At 30.4% G+C, this 19,964-nt stretch overlaps 1 protein-coding gene across 12 annotated transcripts in view; it reads right to left on the reverse strand.

Annotated features, from left to right (window-relative positions):
* Positions 1-19,964, reverse strand: part of aPKC (protein kinase C iota type) — a 713,443-nt gene that overhangs the window by 256,031 nt on the left and 437,448 nt on the right. Inside the window, exon 1 of one of the 12 annotated variants that reach the window (XM_075358350.1) lies at positions 3,871-3,931. The exons of the other annotated variants lie outside the window; for them this stretch is intronic. The gene's annotated coding sequence lies outside the window, so the exon portion shown is untranslated. Of the gene's footprint in view, positions 1-3,870; positions 3,932-19,964 lie in introns of those variants that run through there. 12 annotated transcript variants of the gene reach the window in all.

A 19,964-nucleotide genomic window follows, 5' to 3' on the forward strand; every position in this document is an offset into this window, starting at 1 on the left:
GATAAAAATTAATGACTTCTGCAGTTAATAAGACTTCCGCCGAAAAAAAGGGTCTGCTACTACGTAAAAGTTTATCGATTTAAGTTATTTCACTGAAGAATAAATTTTAATTGTGAAAAATTCCAATAAAATCCCATAAATATTCTTTTTATGACAAATTCAATCGACTAACAACAATAAAATTTATTATAGAGTTTTAAGTAAAAATATGGACGACAGTAATTCATGGAGATAGTTAAGGGAAGTTGTTGGCAAAGAGCCTAATTTTCTATTACTCGGTTCAGATCTTTAACGATTTTTTTTTTAAAGGAACTGAATACATAAATATAATAATAAAAAAAGGCCGTTATTTTTGCATATTTTATTCCCAGAAAACTTTCATGGCTAAACAGTTTATTAAGTAAACAATCCAACAAAGTGGGTTCTTTGAGAACAGAGAACTGCGGCAATATGGATATTAGGTTAATAGGCAATAAAACTTAATAATACAAATCAAGAAAATTAGTTACACTATGTAATTGCACAGTCAATATATTTATTAGGAAACATTTACGGATATAGATTAGTTAAAAAGAATATTTCAAGTAATCCGAACTCCCTCGATTCATTAATTATTGTAATCAAAATCAAAGATCCAAAAACCGATCCCAATTTAAAAAAAATATAGTACAGGTGATAAATATAGAAATGCATTCATTAAAATAATAATTATTTGCAGTACCACCATTCAATAAAGGTAAACATAAAATAAGATCTAGTAATAAGTACGTTTTTTCAGGAAATGTAGAAGCTAATAAACGTATATATATATATATATATATATATATATATATATATGTAAAATATAGCTAAATTATACAGCTTATATAGAAGCTAATAAACTTCAGGCGTAAATTAAGATTTTTTTTTTTTATTCATTATAACAGTTTAAAAAATAATAATTAGGTACCTAAATTTTAATATGCCCACAATAACTTCACTTTTGTTTCTAAGCACGTGTACCTCACCCAAGTTCCGTGAAGTTTAAACATTAAAAATACGGAAAATACATTCACGGGATAATAAACGATGCGTAATTTTCAATCAAAATTTTCAGAAACTATCAGAAAAAATAGAATGAAGAAATGAGTTCAGAATAAAAAATTATAATTCGAATCGATCACACTATTAACAAGGAGATCGTAATAATTTGATTTATTGATGAACTTTAATTAAAGCATAGATTAAGAAAGATATAGCACATGCTTCCCTTCTTAATGTAGGTTAATATATTTATTTAAATTTGTTCATTATAACTTAAATTCAGCCCGGTCCCTCTCCCTGGTCTAAGAAGAGTTTAGCGTTGTCTGGCCTGGCTACGAGCCAGGCCAGACAACACCTGACATTTCATACACATCCCACTATTGGCCAGGTTAAGTGAACTATATAATAGTTATTAGGACTTTATGTAATTATATTCCTACGTAAAACCATGTACTGTAGCGGTCTAGACAATCATACTTAAAGGTCTTTCTTTCTTTTTCTGTTTAGCCTCTCCGGAACCGCCGTAAGGTATTACTTCATAGGATAAATGAGGATGATATGTAAAATGAAGTGCAGTCTTGTACAGTCTTAGGTCGACCGTTCCTGAGATGTGTGGTTAATTGAAACCCAACCACCAAAGGAAACCGGTGTCCACAATCTAGCATTCAAATCTGTATAAAAGTAACTGCCTACTTAAAGCTCTGATGGAAAATCAAATTTGGATGAATGATGAGTGTTGGAATTCAAACTTGTATTTTGAGAAAGAAACAAATAGATGACATTGTTCAGTTTCACGTCCACCTTATTAATGGTAAATAAACTATGTAACTAACTCTTTTCTTCTTACTTATGTAAAGCACATAAATTTGTTATTCTAGTCGAGTTCAACAGCATATATTTTTTTCTTTCTAATAGTATTGTTACTCTAAATCAATTAGTAAAGGATGCAACTTAACATGTTAAACTAAATATAAATACATTAATTATAATATTCTTCAAACATTTATATTGTAATGTACACCATCTTAAACTTAACAATGTCAGATAATTATATAATAATTTAAGATAACATTATAATATTTAAATAAGTGAAAATGTAACTAATGTGTTACAAATTAAATATATACTGATCAGACTAACAAGGACTTTATTAAAGATATTAATGATCCAGCGGCATAAGCTCTGAATAGTGAAAGGTGCACTTGGCGCAGTTATTCGAACCAGACATAACTGGGAAGAAATAAAAACGATGAGTTTACATCGGTAACGTTACTTAATTCTAAATAAATAATTTAAGTTTTATTTTTTCTTGCCAAATAAGTTTTTCGCCCTATTTTTTTTTTATTTTTCAACTCTTTTGTATTTATTTGTCCTTCAGCGCTTACGTGTTGTTATAATGTTAATATTATTTTCATTTATAGATAATAATTTTACACCGCATGCAATATTTTTTTATTTTTTTAAAGTGATGCAATATTCGAAATATAAATAATAAATTAATCTGGAATAATGCAAAAAATAAACTTCATGAATTATGTGAATGATATGATTTCTAGCACTAGCTACATTTTTTTACTCTTCTTTTTACATTTTTACATCTTAAATTCGATCTTCCATATTCTTATTTTATTTAAATAGAATTTTGTAGATTTATTAAACACAAAAGGAAAAGAAGCAGCCTGAGCGACAATGTTTAAAAATGTTTTATTAAGGTAGCTAGAACAAAATCAAGCTAATCGACCCGGAAGAAAAACTTGTCCAAGATTTATTAAAAATAATACTAAATGGAAAATAAAAATATTACCTGACACTATTATAACTGACTATCAAATAAAACTTAGAAATTTCTTTAAAATGTTTGGAGTAGTGATTTTATTGTCAAGACAGTTATTAACCGTTTATTTAGACTAAATCTTGTTTTATAAAAAGAGATATTTCTATTGCTTTTGACCTTTCTCTATATTTGTTAAGATAACTTAACTTAGTTTGATTTCAGGTCTTGGCGCCCGATCTGGGTTGGCCATAGAGTAATAATAATCCGGGTTGGCCTGTACACGTTTAATAATAACCTCATCGTACGTAAGCTAATTTACTTATTTTTCAATAGGACTGTCCTCTCTCTTTTTCCTGTTTAGCCTCCGGAAATTACCGTTCAGGTATTACTTCAGAGGATGAATGAGGGTGATATGTATGAATGTAAATGAAGTGCAGTCTTGTACAATCTCAGTTCGAACACTCCTGAGATGTGTGGTTAATTGAAACCCAACCACCAAAGAACACCGGTATCCACGATCTAGTATTCAAATCCGTATAAAAGTAGCTACGTTTACTAGAACTTGAACGCTGGAACTCTCGACTTCCAAATCAGCTGATTTGAGAAGACGCTTTCACCAGCAGACCAACCCGGTGGGTTCAATAGGACTGTTCTGCAGCTAAAATTAATTTTTTATTTATATATATTTTTTTTTAACTTCTAAATGCAAATTTATCTTTTAGTTTCACATGTGTTGATTTTTTATAAACTTCTTTTTTTTTAATTATTTTGTTTTCTGCTCATGATTTTTATAATTATTCTTCTTAAATATAATTCCTTCTCTAAATACAATCATATAATTCAATCTCCAGTGACAATGATTGTTTCAGAAGTGAAAGGCGTACCTAGTTATAATTTTGACTATTGTTCTTTTCATCTTGTAAACGGTTTCCCTTTGTTATTATACTTCAATAAGATTCAGCATAACTCTTTTACACAGTTACAATAAATATTCACTAACTCGGACAGAAAATACAAAAATAAAAAATATAATCTGTTATATAGAAAAAATAATAATCGTAAAAGTAACTTACAATACTACTCGGTTTTGATTCCGTACGCTTTTGTTTTCGATGAATAAATTACATCTTGCTTACCTAAAAAAAAGAAGAATAAAATCAACAACACAATAAATACAGTAACAATGCAACACTTAAAGCAATTTCCATTATTTCCTCTTTCTTTCCATGTGTACGTTGTAGTCAGTTCAACCAGCAAACAGTAAGCGATCCCCTACGGCCCAGTGAGATGAGAATGATACCTATAACATGTAAATGAGATGTAATTTTGTACAATCACGTCTACCATTTCTGAAATGTGTGGTTAATTGAACCCCGGCCACCAAAGCACATCGGTATCCGCTATCTAGTATTCAAATCCGAATAAAAGCAACTAATTTTTATTAGAATTTGAAGAACCTTCGACTTGGAAAATCCGCTGTTAGACAACTGATTTGCATGACGAGTTAACCGCTAGACCTGATCGGTGGGCTACATTCATTAACACTAAACTATGAAAATATCAACAGATTTAAACACTTTTTACAAACATTTTATAATAAATACTTAAGGAATAAAAATTAAATTTCAAACTTTAAATCGTAAACAGATCAAAATGACATACAATAACGTTTTTAACATAATTTTATGGCAAATTCAATAGGAAAATAATTAATTATACCATCTAGTTTTATGAATATTATCTCTTTAATAGAGTGCCAAATATTAGCATCGAATAGCCTAACTATTATCTTTTACACAAATTATAAGAAAACCGTTAACTCTGTAAGAAATAATCAAATTTCAAATAACAAACGCTCGAATCAAGTTTATAAATAAACCTATTAATTAATAAAGTCGGCGACTAACTTTGTGGCGTTAGGGAACGCGAAAGTTCACAACCGCGTCGACAAAACTTCCGTGATCTTCCCGACCCTCCGACTTAAGCTAATCTAACCCGATCGTTCTACCAGCATCCTATTCTATTAAGATTTATTCAACACTATTTCCCCGACTATATCTACCTATATTTATTCTAAAACTTATTTTATACATAATATTAAACGCTATTTTATATTAACTTTTAACACACCACAAACTAAAACTTACAAAACATCAATCATTACTATTACATTAAGATGTTATAACGTGTTGTAGAAACTTTTCTGTCGTGTTATAAAAAATTTTTTTTTTCAATTTTTATCAATTTTTGAGGTTTCTTATTTTTTCTTTTTCTCTTTTACTCCTTAAATAAGTTATCATTACTGGAATTATGAGAAGTCAGATTAAAACACGGATTATACAATTCAAGGTATTTACAAATTATTAGAATAAACGTTTAGTGTTTGTTTGTGAATAAGAGACCTTAACATAGAAGGAAAAATGTACATTCCTTCCGACACAACTGAACCGCGAATCAATTATATTAACGAATACTTTTAGTTCATCATAACGACTAAATTTTAAGACTCAACGGTAAATAAAAAACTCAAAGATTTTCCCTTTTGAATATTATTAAATAAAAAATTATTGATTAAATATTATAAAGTTAGTAAGAAAATAAAAATCCAACCTAATGATTGAAGGAGGAGGATTTCTATTATCGCCTTACAGATCGAGTAGCAAGAATGTGATAACTACCCAATTCAAAGTAGGATACCTATAAATTAATTTACATGATCGTTTACCCGACTAAATTATTTGTTAGTGTCCAATTAAAGTCAGAAATTGTAAAATTAACGCTAAAAGATAAACTAAAAAGTGACGGATTTACAGGGAGTAAATGCAACACCAACATAAAAATAAAACCGACAAAAAAATTCGTTTATTTCTAATTCTTGACTCAATATAGTGTTTAATTAATTATTAATTTTTAAATCTTAATTTAATTTGAATTATAGCATCGCAGATGATATCGATTCAGATAAAAAACCATATAAATAAGCCCAATAGTAGATTGAGTTTCCAGAAAACAAATTTAGTTTTACCAAAATCAGAATAATCAACTTTCACTCTTACCATAAAATTTCAAAAACAAAACAGGAGTATTATATATCTTCAAAACATCTGTTAAAGAGCATCATGTATTGTAGATACATCTCGTCTTCAGGTGTTCGTGATGTAAACTGAATTTTAGCGAGCATGACTTGCAGTGCGTCGGGTTCATTATGTTTTTTTTTTTAGTGTATGTATTAGGAGCTATAATCGTAATAGTTGTGAACAAACTAATGTGAAACCTCCTCACTTCCAAAAACGACAAAGCTTACGTACAAACGAGCATCTACGCTTTTTTTTACTATATCTAATTAAAATAAAAAGGTGAAACATGAGCCGGTTACCGTTGCTTCAAGGAGGCTACTTTACAAACAGCCCTACTAACATATTTACTGTTCACTAAAGCACTAATTATCTATATAGGGTATATAATTACAGAATTTATACACCTCTACGCATAAAAAACATCTCAGGTGTTTTTTTCATTACTACCTCCAGTGGAAGAGCGGCCGAACGGTCATAATTCGTTTGTACGCTTTCAATACGTACAGTTCGGTGATAGGAAAAATTATTTCTTTAGGAACCCAGAAGGCTCTTCAATTTTCGAAGGATAAATAAGTAATCTTTTGTTGCAAGATGGATTAAAAGGCGGTCAATGCGAAATCGTTAATCAGTGCGCACCGATTCACAGCTTGATAGATTCTGTATCTTTTCCTTATTCTGTATTTTCTTTTCCGTCTATCGGGATATGTATCGGACCCTGGCAAAGTACAGAAACGGTAAACCAGCATATCATCGTCGGTTCTAAGAAGGCATCTAAGAGAGGGAGTTGCCGGCATTCGACTCAAAGGCTTCGCTCGCTGCCTGGAAGCTGAACAATAAATTAGTGCATATATATATATATATATATATATATATAAGATATTATATATATATATATATATATATATATATATATAAGAATATGTCCTGAGTGATTCATAATCAACGCCCAGCAAAAACTACTGAAGATAAATTGATGAAAATTTGTATACACGTTCTTCTTACCGTGTAAGTGCACAGTAAGAAGAGTTTTTGTTTTTAAATTCTGAGCTTTAAAAGAGTTACAATGTATTAACAATGAAATTTACTATTTTTTTTTAATTTCTCTGTAACAGATGAAACATCAACCTGATTTTTGGTTTACGTAATCTTAATGAAATTCGACCTTAAAAGGGCAGGTCAAAAAATTTCCAATAATGATTGCAAAGTTTCCTCATTTGCGATTACATTAAATGAGAATTCGATCGGGTTTGCACATTCAGATAAATATCTAAACAATCATTTTCGGAGTTTTTGAATTTTAATATTTCAAGGGATAAAAAGCATAAATTGGTTTTTACATTTTCCCCTCTTATGCTACACCTGTTGATCCATCTTTTTGAAATTTGGTAACACTGTGATGATAATTTTGGCCTGCAATTTTGACTACGTAATTCGCGAGCGAAGCCAGGACGGGTAAACTAAAAACCAATCAGTGGGTCCTGGACTGACCAAACTGTTACTCTAAAGAAATTACATTACATTGATAGCTTTTATAAATAAACGGGCTTTAATTTTTATTTATCATTAGCTGACCCGACAATGCTTCGCTATTGCTAGATTTGACAAAACAACAGGACTACCTACCGGATTTAATTCAAACCACTCTTTAAACACAGTAGTCAGTAAAAAAAACAGTTTTAAAAAAATTGTATAGCTCAGAATATTGTAATCTGAGGTGATAAGTGATATCTTTCTCAAACTATACTGATATTTCAGCAAGTTTTAAATATTTTTAATTAGTTGATATTTACTTTTAAAGATCATATATTAATTAATAACATTATGTATTTAAGATGTTCATAAATATGTATCAATATGAGATAACGACGCAAAACATACCAGAACACGAACCAAAACAGTTAATTTATAACGTTAATTTGAACGCTGCAGTTATGTAAAATAATACCTTAGAGCAATGAGTGCGTGGACGCCTCCGGCCCGCCCACACAAGGTATGAATGATTTTTTTTAAAATGAACTGCTGTTGTAAAAACTTAAAATTCCATGAAACATATTAATCTTGTATTGTTAATCGATTAGTAAAAACCAAAATTGTTAATAATGTAAAAATTTCTTAAATAATTGCAAATAATGTGAATTGCTCTTAAGTGAAAATGAAATATTTTTCACTACTTTTTATAATTTCCTTCAAGTGACAAAAATGTTTTTAAAAATGTGACTTTACACCAATAAATATTAAAAATATTATAAACTCTCTTGAGGATTATCTTTTTTTAATTTTGAAAAATGAAAAATTATCTGAAACTTTAAAATATGCATAAAAATGCAGTATTCTTCGTAACTGAATATTTCAATTGTATGAACCGTTTTAAGAAATTAGAATCTAAATTTTTACCAAATACGATCGTGCCATTACCATATAAAAGAAATAAATTTTACATTCCGATTAGTCCCGCAGAATACATTTTTCAACTGATGGAACAACCATACGATATCCAAAATATATTCGGCCAAACGTCTGAAAATAGCAATGGCAACTATTCTATATATTGTAACAAGACCGGTATAACGGACCTGAGTAATGAATTCCTACCAATTAAGAAGAAAGTAGTAGAAAATATAATAATGGGAGGAAACCAGAAAGGGGCTAAAAAAACCTTTTTAGTAAAGGTAACAGGCCCGTTACAATCGCCTATTGCAATATTGCCCACTGACACATCTAAACAGATGTTCCGCGAGAAGAGCAACCGGAGCAGGGTAGGAATTTCATGGGAATGTATGAGGGCGGACGATCATTCCCACGCTTCGAGTTGGGTCCGGTCCGGCAGGTAAAGAAGATAGGATTATAAATACTCCGAAAAAGACAGTTGTAATGAGTACCGCGAAATCAGTCGAAGCCAGACGTTATGATGCGAATCTGCGAGGAGAGTTCTGCGAGATGTCAGTCACCGAGAGTATTCTGCGAGGAGATCAATGAAGAAGCCAATTTCTAGTGAATTAAGTTCGACACGATTAGGGTGACGTTACAACTAATTCCAGTATACGAAGAGATAATGTACTAAATTTCATTCATATATTGTTAGGGTTGTTTTATTTGTGAACAGCATAGATATTTGCGGTAAAATAACTTTATGCTTGTCTTATCTATTGTACTATTGTTGTTAATACAAGACTAGTGGTTAAAAGTGTTAAGACTAGCGGTCATGCTAATATCTTTTGTCAACGGGACTGACTGAATTCTGCTTTTCAATTTTTAACTACCTGTGAATAAATCCTGACGATTACATTAAATTCTATTTTGTATGTAATCACTGTCTGTTATAATTATTATTATTATTATTATTATTGTGATTGTGACTATTATTTTTATTATTTGTTTAATTATTGTCGTTTATTATTATTATTACTGTTTGCTGTTTCTCATTATTATTATTATTATTCTGATTATTATTGTGGTTATGATTACTATTTTTATTATTCGTTTTATTATTGTCATTATTGATTTGTCTTGTTCTACTTATGTTTTTAAACCAATAAATTGTAATCATAAAAACATTTCCGACTTTCAATCTATCAATATCCTGATCGAGCCGCGAACACGCGACAATATTATAAAAATAAGAGAAACTTATCAAAAGAGCCACAAAAGAGACTTAGTCGGCAGTGATTAATGAAAAAAATCATTGATTAACGTTTAGAACACAGCTGTGTCGGATAAACTTACATCGATAATCTTTGTTGCATAAAGTGTTCATACAAAATATGATTAATGTTTTTTTCAAAATTTAACATTTTATGGATCATTATTTTACATAAATGAATCTCTTTAATGTATATTTAGATTCACATCAATGAACGAGGTGGCAGTAGTGCTCCATATTATGAGTAAATCTTATGTAATAATAAGCCTTTGGGTAAAAAAAAGAAACAAATAACAGTAAATAAATGATATAAACAATGAAAAGAATTAAGGGTCAATATGAGGCACTTACCAATACGGCTGGCCATGAAGCTGTCATCCCTAAACTAAAGATATATTACACGATATCTATCAAAGGTAATAGATACTTGAAATGTTTCCAGTCCATTAACCTATGAACAATTGTTTTGCTACATGAACCAAGAATAATAAAAGCATTAATTGAAAGAACATTTCAAAACAACAGAAGTAGAAGATGATCTAGAGTAAGAATGTAAGGCAAATTTCTTACATTCTACTTCTGTATAACAAACATTTATTAAAAAATAAATTCCATAAAAATTAAAAAGGTATTAATAAGATTTAATAGCTAAGCCTAGGATGTATATATATATATATATATATATATATATATATATATATATATATATAGAGAGAGAGAGAGAGAGAGAGAGAGAGAGAGAGAGAGCTATAAAATACAGTAAGTTCAATATACACCTCTTATAAAAAGACTGTTATATTTCGAAAGATTGTATTCCAAGCGGTGCGAGTAATGTTTTCTGTAATGTGCAGCCTGTGCATTTTGCTTCCGCGAGAATGTGAGTGTGGGTCTTTGTTGTTCATTGTATATTCGTCGTCTTTCAACCATTGAGAGCGTATCTTTCCGTGACTGCTCAGAATAATATTAACTATAGAACAGGGAATATTTCTCGTCATATAAGTTTTCCGTGATGACGAGTGTATACAAATAATGAAAGACCAGTTTTTCGATAGATTTCCAGGTACGCCGATTCCAAACTGATATAGTATAAGAGCGTTAATTAGATATTTAGGGAGATGGGATCGATAAAGGCCTATGAGCAAAATGGAAAACCATCAGTATTCGATTAAGAAAAATTGCAAGAAATATCAGCTGCTATGCAAGTCCCAAACATTCATGTGAAATTTGGGCCAGCAAAAAACAATCTGTGTTGCAACAAGGCAGTTCGTAAGCTCGATCTCAACCCGCAAAGAAAAAGGGATTCAAGAGTTATTGGTCACAGATTGGAAAGCGAATTTAATACTGTGAATGGTTTCAACACCTTCTTGCAGACAATTCTGATGATATTTTGGGCTGTTTTCTATACCTATGAGGCACGGTTCCGGTTATCAGGGTATTGCACGCACAGAACTCAGTTTACGATCTGCCAATAACCCACATGCCGTACACGAAATTCCTCTACATGACTAGAAGATTGGGGTGTGGATTGCAATATCCGGGAGAAGAACAGTTAATCCATCGGGTTGGTCTAGTGGTGAACTCGTCATGCAAATCAGCTGATTTCGAAGTCGGGAGTTCTAAGGTTCAAATCCTAATAAAGGCAGTTACTTTTAACACGTATTTGAAAACTAGATCGTGGATATCTTTGGTGGTTGGGTTTCAATTAACCACACAGCTTAGCAATCGTCGACTTGAAATTGTACAAGACTACATTTCATATATATTCATTCACATAATCCTCATTCATCCTCTGAAGTAATACCTTACGGTGATTCCGGAAGTTAAACGGGAAAAGATCAAGAGGTTAAACAGTTGGCCCAATATTCTTTGCAAAAGGATAAGTTCATTTCGTTATTGTGAAATCAATCATCAGCTCAAAGGGAGATCAACCGTGAACGAAATTAATAATGCGTGGATTCAAAAGAACGTGCGACCGCGCATACAGCCAAACAATCAATGAAGTAACTGCATGCGGTTTTCGGAGATCGAATCAATTCTAAGGGCTTGTGGCCCTTGTGGTCTCCCGACTTAAGCCACAGGAGTTTTACTTCTAGGAGTATGCAAAACGTAATGTTTATCGAAGAAACCCTCACAGCCTCTGGTAACTTCAAACTGATACTGGCGATTTCACTAAGAGCATTCCCCATGAACTAGTTGTGAGTCTTCGATAACAAGATGAAACGCGTAATCCCAAAAAAATCTCAATATGGATGATCAGATAAGCTACTATCAAATGTTAAATCCACGGTTTAATTGAAAATACTACACCATTTTAAAGTATTTTTAATTATCAATTAAATCTAACTGTAAATTCTAACAACATACACTTATTCTTACCGTATTTATTCATTAAATAAAATCAATGATTGATTAAACTACGTATATTTGTTGCAGTAACAACGGGTGGAAATTTTAATAAATATTAAAATGATCTTAGATATAGGGAAGGGAAAAATAAAAATAAACTTTTCAAGAATTTAAAAACCGACTTAATTTTTGGGGGACGAGTGGCGTTTTGCTATGAATCCTGGATATGAATGTTAACTGACCCTTTAAAATTTATAGTAAGAAGTTGACCAACAATTTCCGTGATTACAAGACAAAAGCTAAAATTTTAAGACAGTTTATATTAAATTCGTCTCTGGTTGTATGTAAACCGCATGGAATAAAATGTCTCATTAGGTAATCATAAATGAGGTTTGAGAAGTGCGGCGTAATAAACGATTTGGTAGATACCAAATATGATTTATACAGGAATAATTATGTCGATGATTACATTGGAGATTTCACAGATGACGGAGGTAATGATTTTCCTATGGAAGTGAAAAGAAAATTGGAGAATAAAAACTTATTTTTTCCTGTAATGATTAATTTGATTAAAATGTTCGTTATCTTCATTTAATTATTTAATTAGTTAAATAACAGACTTAACTATTAACACATTCAGGCCATAAATTGTGTTGAATTGCGACAACTCCGAAATTTTGTCGTATTTCATGTGTGCGTACCGTTTATGCCAATAACAAAGTAAAATTATATTTTTTTTACTGTAATTCTTTTAAGCTACTATGTTTGGTATGCACATGGACGGCGGATGAATCTGACATTTATTTACTTGTTTTAAATCAGGTTCCAAGATAAACTGAATAAATATGAAACCATTTATATTCCTTGGTGGTGCGACAACCGGAATAGTCACAACGTGGGTGTCTTCCCCTACGGAGATCAGGATGTATTAATTATATCGCTATTTCGTGTTAGACTCCTTCACATCTATAAATGAAATGTAAATAACTACTTTAAGAGAATCTAATTGGCAGTAATAAAAAGTAACAGACATTTCGATGGTTTATATTTTAACGGTCATGGCGAATTATGTTACAGTAAAATCCCATTACCTTAGTAGAAATTAAAAATAAACAATACAGAAAAGAATAGGCTGTCTCAGCGGTCAAGTAAAATTTTACATTATGTTTATCAAATTTTAAGGGTTTATTTTAGTTTTCAAATTTTTTTTTGATGTTACATTCATTTTTTTTAAGCCGAAAAATAAAGTTTAAAGGGCTAATATATTTACTATTAATCCATCTGCGTATACAGCTACATCCATTTGCGTATACAGTAAGCAAAGTTCTCATATTTCTCTACATTTTTTAACAGCATACTTAACAATTGGGCTTTTTCTGTTTTAGCATCCGGAACCACCGAAAGGTATTACTTCAGAGGATGATATGTATGAAATGTAAATGAAGTGTATCTTGTACAGTCTCAGCGAGTCCTGAGATGTATGGTTAATTGAAACCCACCCACCAAAGAACAACGGTATCCACGATCTAGTAATCAAATCCATATAAAAGTAACTGCATTTATTAGGATTTGAACCTTAGAACTCTCGAATTCGAAATCAGCTGATTTCGAACCGGTGGGTTTATCTACTGGGCTAAAACCTTTTGTATCTTAACTTCTGCAGTCATTCACAATTACAAAAATTAACCAGTAAAATCTTGTTACTTTATTTGTTAAAATTTAAAAGAGTAACAGTTTTAACCCACGCCATAACGCTTGTGAAGTATGTAACGTGGGCCTCATTTGTTAAATTCGGAAAACAAGCTCAAGTATTATTGTTGTGACATTACAATCTGATGCGTATCTTGTCGTATGTAGCGGGGATAGATTGTATCCATTCCATACACTGCGATACAAAGCATACTTATAATAACCACGACATGTTATCATAACTGTAGATATAAAATGTTAATTAGATATTTACAATACAAGAATAACAGTAACATTGAAAATTATATTATTTTTATAAATTACAAGTAGTACAGCTATTTTTTTTTTTTTTTTTTTTTTTTTTTTTTTTTTTTTTTACACAACTTAAACAACTATATATTTTTTTATACATTTATGTATAGTGCAATCCATAATAGTAAAAATCTGGCATTACAATAAACGCCCGGCAAGTAGTGCTTCAGTACAAGGATGTGTTAGGGGAGATTTACGTAAACAGAAAATGAAATATAATTAATGTATAGACAATACGCGTCTAAAAAAAAAAATAACAAAAAAAACTATATTTTATTTATTTATTTTTTTTTTACCGGATGGTTAATCATAACTTTATTAATGCTTAAGTAGATACATTTATCTGTTCAAACGTAAACAATAAAAGAATAAATAAAAACAATTTTTAAGTAAAACTGTAATTATATACAACATGCTGTATAAAAAAGTAATAAACAAAGGTGATTATTTTTTTACACGTCCATAATCACTTTTTATCGGGCATTATCATTATTTTTTTTTTAACAACTGTAAAACGATGTATGAGATTTTTAAAAGTCTCATTATGGTAAAGGTCGTGGTATAATAGTAGGGGGATTACAGAATAATGAAAGCAAGTCTAACTCAGGAGCTTAATGACGATTATAATTATAACGGTAAGTACTATCAAGAAAACGAGTTGATAGAGACTGAACCACAGCGTGAATTTTCTCTTTAATTTCAGCGTTTTCCTTCAACAATCGTATCGATTTATAGAACTGTCGAATTTGCATTTTTTAATCTTTTTATAACTGAGATTAACCACATTTATTATAATGAACTTATGTATAAAAAGGCTAAAGTAGGTTGTTTTTAACTGTATAAAAATGATTTATAAACATTATTTTATTTTCATAAAATAAAAAAAAAATTAATTTTACAAATAAATCAATGATAGAAGTTCATTGATATATATAAATTACTATTAATTTACAGCTTAGTAAAAGTAACTTTTTTATACTGATATCATGACTGCAGAAAAGTAATTACTAAAGTTTACATTTTTTATCTAACTCGTTCGTAAAAAGCTGTTTTCGTCATTAACGAAGGAGTTTTTTCACAGAGAAAGAATTTTAAATTCGTAAAACGGTAAACCACACCATAAAAGAAGACTAAATTGTTACTTTGCTGACAATTTAAGTCTGAGTAAGTGTGTTCGTTTAGTTCATGTTCATTCCTAGAAAATGTTAACGCAAAGTTAATTAATCGCTTCGTGAAATTTCAGTAAATACACACAGCGAGCAAACATCTGAATAAAAATTAATAAACAAACAAGATCTTAAAACGGTTCTCGTAATACTGTTTAAGGTCAAAATATTAAAACATTTTTTTTTTGTACAACTAATCGTGAATATAAAAAATGTCTAAAATAAAAATACGCTAAGGAATAAGTAAAAAATTAAACGTAAAGTTTTATCTATTGTAAAATGTATTATTATTTTTATTTAGAAAATGAAGTAAACAGGTGAAGAAGTAGAAATAAGGACGGATAGAATTTTCAATTTCTGTAAAAGTACTGCAAAAGAGAAATTCGATTCGCATGAAACACGGTCGACTGTCATTGTCGATGAGAATCCATCATAAACGTAACGCTGAGATGCCACCGATTAACTTTGATTTGACATTTTAAATTTCTCATAATCTCGGTCATTTGAGGTTATCATTAATTTCAAAAATAGTTGTTACATATAACGTTAGCTGTGATATCATTTAACTTCAATTTTTCTTTTGAGTAAATTATTTTCAAAAATAAAGGGATTACGGCATATGAATACTGTAATGTGTACGTAAAAATATAAGTTTATTTTAAAATAATACACATTGTGTTTAATGATGCTAAGATGTGTGAATAAATCTATTTGTAAAAATGAACTGAAATTTGCTGTGATTTATGATAAGAACGAACGATAGGTTTAATGAAAGTAATTAAATATAAAATTATATATTATATTATTTAATTAATTAAATAATTATTTAATTAAATATTAAATAATTTTTTTTTCAAATATGTTATATATATATATATATATATATATATATAGAAACATTAATATCATGATAATGTTTTTTTATTATAAAAAAAATTTTGAAAAAATTAAAATATATATATTACATTTTTGCAGCTTCCAATATTACACGAAATGGACATAAAGTAGTAGTTTATAAAGAAGATTAAGAATTAAAAGGAATCAAATTCTATAATAAATAAAAAAAAATGAGATAAAGAAAAATCGGCGATGCTAGTGTTGGCAATGAGAATTACGAGTTCAAGTAGCATTATGACCTACAGTACACAACATTCAATATCATAAATGTTCTCATAAGTATGCCAACTAAGGAAAAAGAGAAGATTCCAACTCATTTCATTGTTCAACAGCCGCTCCTATTCTTACAACATTAATAAACAACGTTATTTTCTCGACAAATTATTGTTATGATCACTTTAAACTTGTATCGGGCGGGATACTACCGTACTTATTATGCCGGGTATCCCAAAAAGAACTCAACAGTTATAAATTAAATTATTTATTAATTTAAAATTACAAATATATATAATTTATTTATACAATAATTATATTTATACAATATAAATTATTTATTAATATAAATAATATTTATTTACATGAGAGTATCAAATTTAATGACAATTTTACTTCTTAATATTACTCAGTGCGAGGACCGTTTATAGCCCTGCAGACAACAAAACGATAATCCACCTTGTCCACACTTTGAGCACATCTGCAGGAACTGCTTCCACGGTGCTGATATTCTTTTGCGCAGATGTTCGAGTGACTGAATTTTTCTCGGTGAACGATGTCTTTAAAGTTTCCCTTTTACGATTACTTTTTCTGTTACCCCAAAAGAAAAATCCATCGACGTCAAACCGAAACTTGGCGATGGCCGAGAGATGGGACTTATCTGCCTACCCGGTCTTCTACGAGCCTTCGTTTAGCGCAGTCCACACAACCTTTGCATGGTGTGGAGAAGCTCGATTCGTTTTGGAAAATTAGTTTCTCCATTTGTTCAATCTGCGGAAATAAAGTTCTCTAATATGTCCGAAAACATTATGCTCGTAATAGTCTGCTCGTAGAAAAAAGAACGACCCAAAAATTCGATAATGCATGATACCACACCAGACATTCACTTTCGGACGGTTGCGTACGTATTCTACCGATTCGTCTGGATTTTCTGTGTCCCAGGCTCGATAATTATGGCGGTTCACAACTCCATGACCGTGAAATGTTTAAACATCAGAACATAAAATGCGCTGCAGGTAGTTTAAAAATAAAATCGAACACGTGTGTTACCGATTGAAGTAGCTGCAGTTTATCGGTTGCGATCGTGGGCAGTGTTTTTAAGAAAATTCAGTTACAATTAACACTACCAACCAAACGTTTTCGACCTGGAAAGACAGTCGAATTCTTTCTGTTTTCGGCACTTGTTGTAGGCCTACATGGTGTCTTTTCAAAACCCTTCAGATTTCCAAAAGTCTGTTCACAACACTACGCTTTTGTTCACACTACTTATGCTTTTGTCACTTGGAGAATTTTTACGACAGAGTCGCTTATAATTGTTTTGTACCGTAGTCACTGATTTTGTTCCTACGAACCATTCTATACACTATGCTTTCTCTTTTGGCGGCGCCATGGTACTGAAGTCAGAGCTCACGACAGCTCGGCCCGTACAGCAGTCTAACGCAGCCACTATCTGAAGTAAAATGTGTAAATTCAAACTTAAATTTATTGTCGCTTCAAGATTCCGCATTAAAGACTATTGAGTACTGCAAAATAAACACATATACTTATGGTAATAATTTGGAAAATAAAAGCGTGTCGAACTTCAGCTGCTCGTCGAATAACTGCTAGTAACTTGACTCAAAAAAAGCCTAAATATAGATTTTCTTGGAATAGAATAACGGTTGTGAATTTTACTTGCAAAAATAGAACTAAAAGTAACCCAAGTTATTCATTTATTTATCAATAGAAATGAAAAGTAATCCTCAATCTAAGGAATAAATGCGTTTTATATGTTTGATTCGTACAGTCCCAGCAGCCGCAAGTAATAACTTCATTTCGTAGTCGTGTTTATGAGAGATGCCGTTGGCGATTTATTTATTGTGACTTGAAACAAGTTATTTTAAAGTAATATATTGTTCAGATAATAACAATAAATTATCTTTTTCATAAACAAATTTATGAAAAAGTGTTAATTGTAATCGGCTACTGTTTTAGCGGGCGGCGTATAGCTGTGCACATTGCGTGCGAGAGATATAGATTGATAGGACGAGTGGAACTGCTAGATAGTTATTCCTTTACGAAAACATCTCGTGTAGCTCCGTATACTTACATAGTAAAAAGCAGCAAATAAGTTAGTATAAGATATTTTGAGGATGGCGCGATTTTTAACTATACCCGCGCTATTAACGGTTGTAGTAAAAGAAAAGCTAGCCGTCAGCCTATGTGCACAGCAATACGCCGCCCGCTAGAGTAGACGGTTTATTTTTTATTAGCTTATAAAAAGTAGAAGTTGATTTTAGTAAATCATTCAATAATCTATTAAATTTAATAGTCAAATAATGACACGAAGTGGTCTTCGATAATTTTTAATAAATAAATGGGTCGGTGTAAGTAGACGTGTTATTGACAGAAGAGTTGCAATGATCCCAGTAAGAGGAATGTGATAGATAAATGAAGAGCACGTGAATGCCTGATAGTTTACACTAACGCACTCTAATCAATTCTAATCAATTCTTACATACGTTTATAATCTACTCCACGAGGACGAAGTCGACTCGCATGTTGAGTAATATTTCTAAGCTGGATACTATAATTTGAACTATAAGCTAACTACAACCGATTTAAATAAAATAATTTCAAAATGATTACCATTAATGAAGCTAATTGGCTTGAAACTAATGAAGCTCCTTGGCTCAGATCTAACAAAAAATATATTCAGCATATTGTTCTTAGTTTGATTCAAGTTCATAAGGTAACCGTAAAAATAAAACATAAAAACCACATAAGAATTCACAAAAATACCATAAAAAATATTTTCTTGGCCGTTTCCGTTTGTCAAGTAAGATATTACATAAATGTTAAAATTTCAAGGGAAATCATACCAACACAAGTTTATATTTTACCTTCGTGTTTAATTTTCCAACCGAGAATTATCACGGGATACATTGTGCACAAACACTTTCTGCAAGTCTTTTTTTTTTATTAATGATGAAAAACAAATTTCAATTTAAAAAAAAATAAAACACTATTAAGTATGTTTTTAACTTGCACTACTATACCTTATAAAAGACAATTCATTTTTATTACTAGCAATACAACTGGCTTTGCCAACGTCATGCTTTGTCAACAAAATAAGGGTTGATCGCTACCAATTTTCTAATCAAGTCAAAAGTTATATCGATGTTTTAGTAATCTCATATGATCGGCTAGTGCAGATGAATTTTTAACTGCCTCTTTATGCATAAAAAAAATTTAATGTCTTGCAATCCAACAAATCTATGAAATATTCAATACTTAATAAAGAAATAAGTTTTAAACTAAAAATCAGTTGAAGTCGGTTCAAAAACAAATATTAAGCTAATTTTACGATACGGTAACTTTGTATGATGTATAATTCCAATTAAAAGACGAGCTTACACTTTCAGTTATAGACAATACTTTACTTCAAACCAATAAATTTAAACGAAGAAATAATTTGATATCAAACAAAATTAAAAAAGAGTAAAAATAAAAAGTAATAACCCTTTGTAAAAAGCACTTAAAAAAAAAGTAACCTATGTAATTAAATGGTATAAATATATATGAAATGAAATAATTACCATAAATTTTATAAAGTTAGACCTGAATCCCGAGGTTCATTATTTCTGAAATTATATTTATTGTACTACAGAGATTTGTTTAATTTCTGAACAACAAACAAATAGATACATATACATTTATAAATATGATGAGTAAAAGTAAAACTAATTTATTAAATAAAGAAGTTTATAATTTTTATATGGGCCACATAACTTAGTATAGGTATTAGCGAATCGAAACTCACTTCGATCTCTTTGAACGCGTCAACG

This window comes from Lycorma delicatula, chromosome 1 (genome assembly GCF_047948215.1).
Source record: "Lycorma delicatula isolate Av1 chromosome 1, ASM4794821v1, whole genome shotgun sequence".
NCBI lineage: Eukaryota > Metazoa > Arthropoda > Insecta > Hemiptera > Fulgoridae > Lycorma > Lycorma delicatula.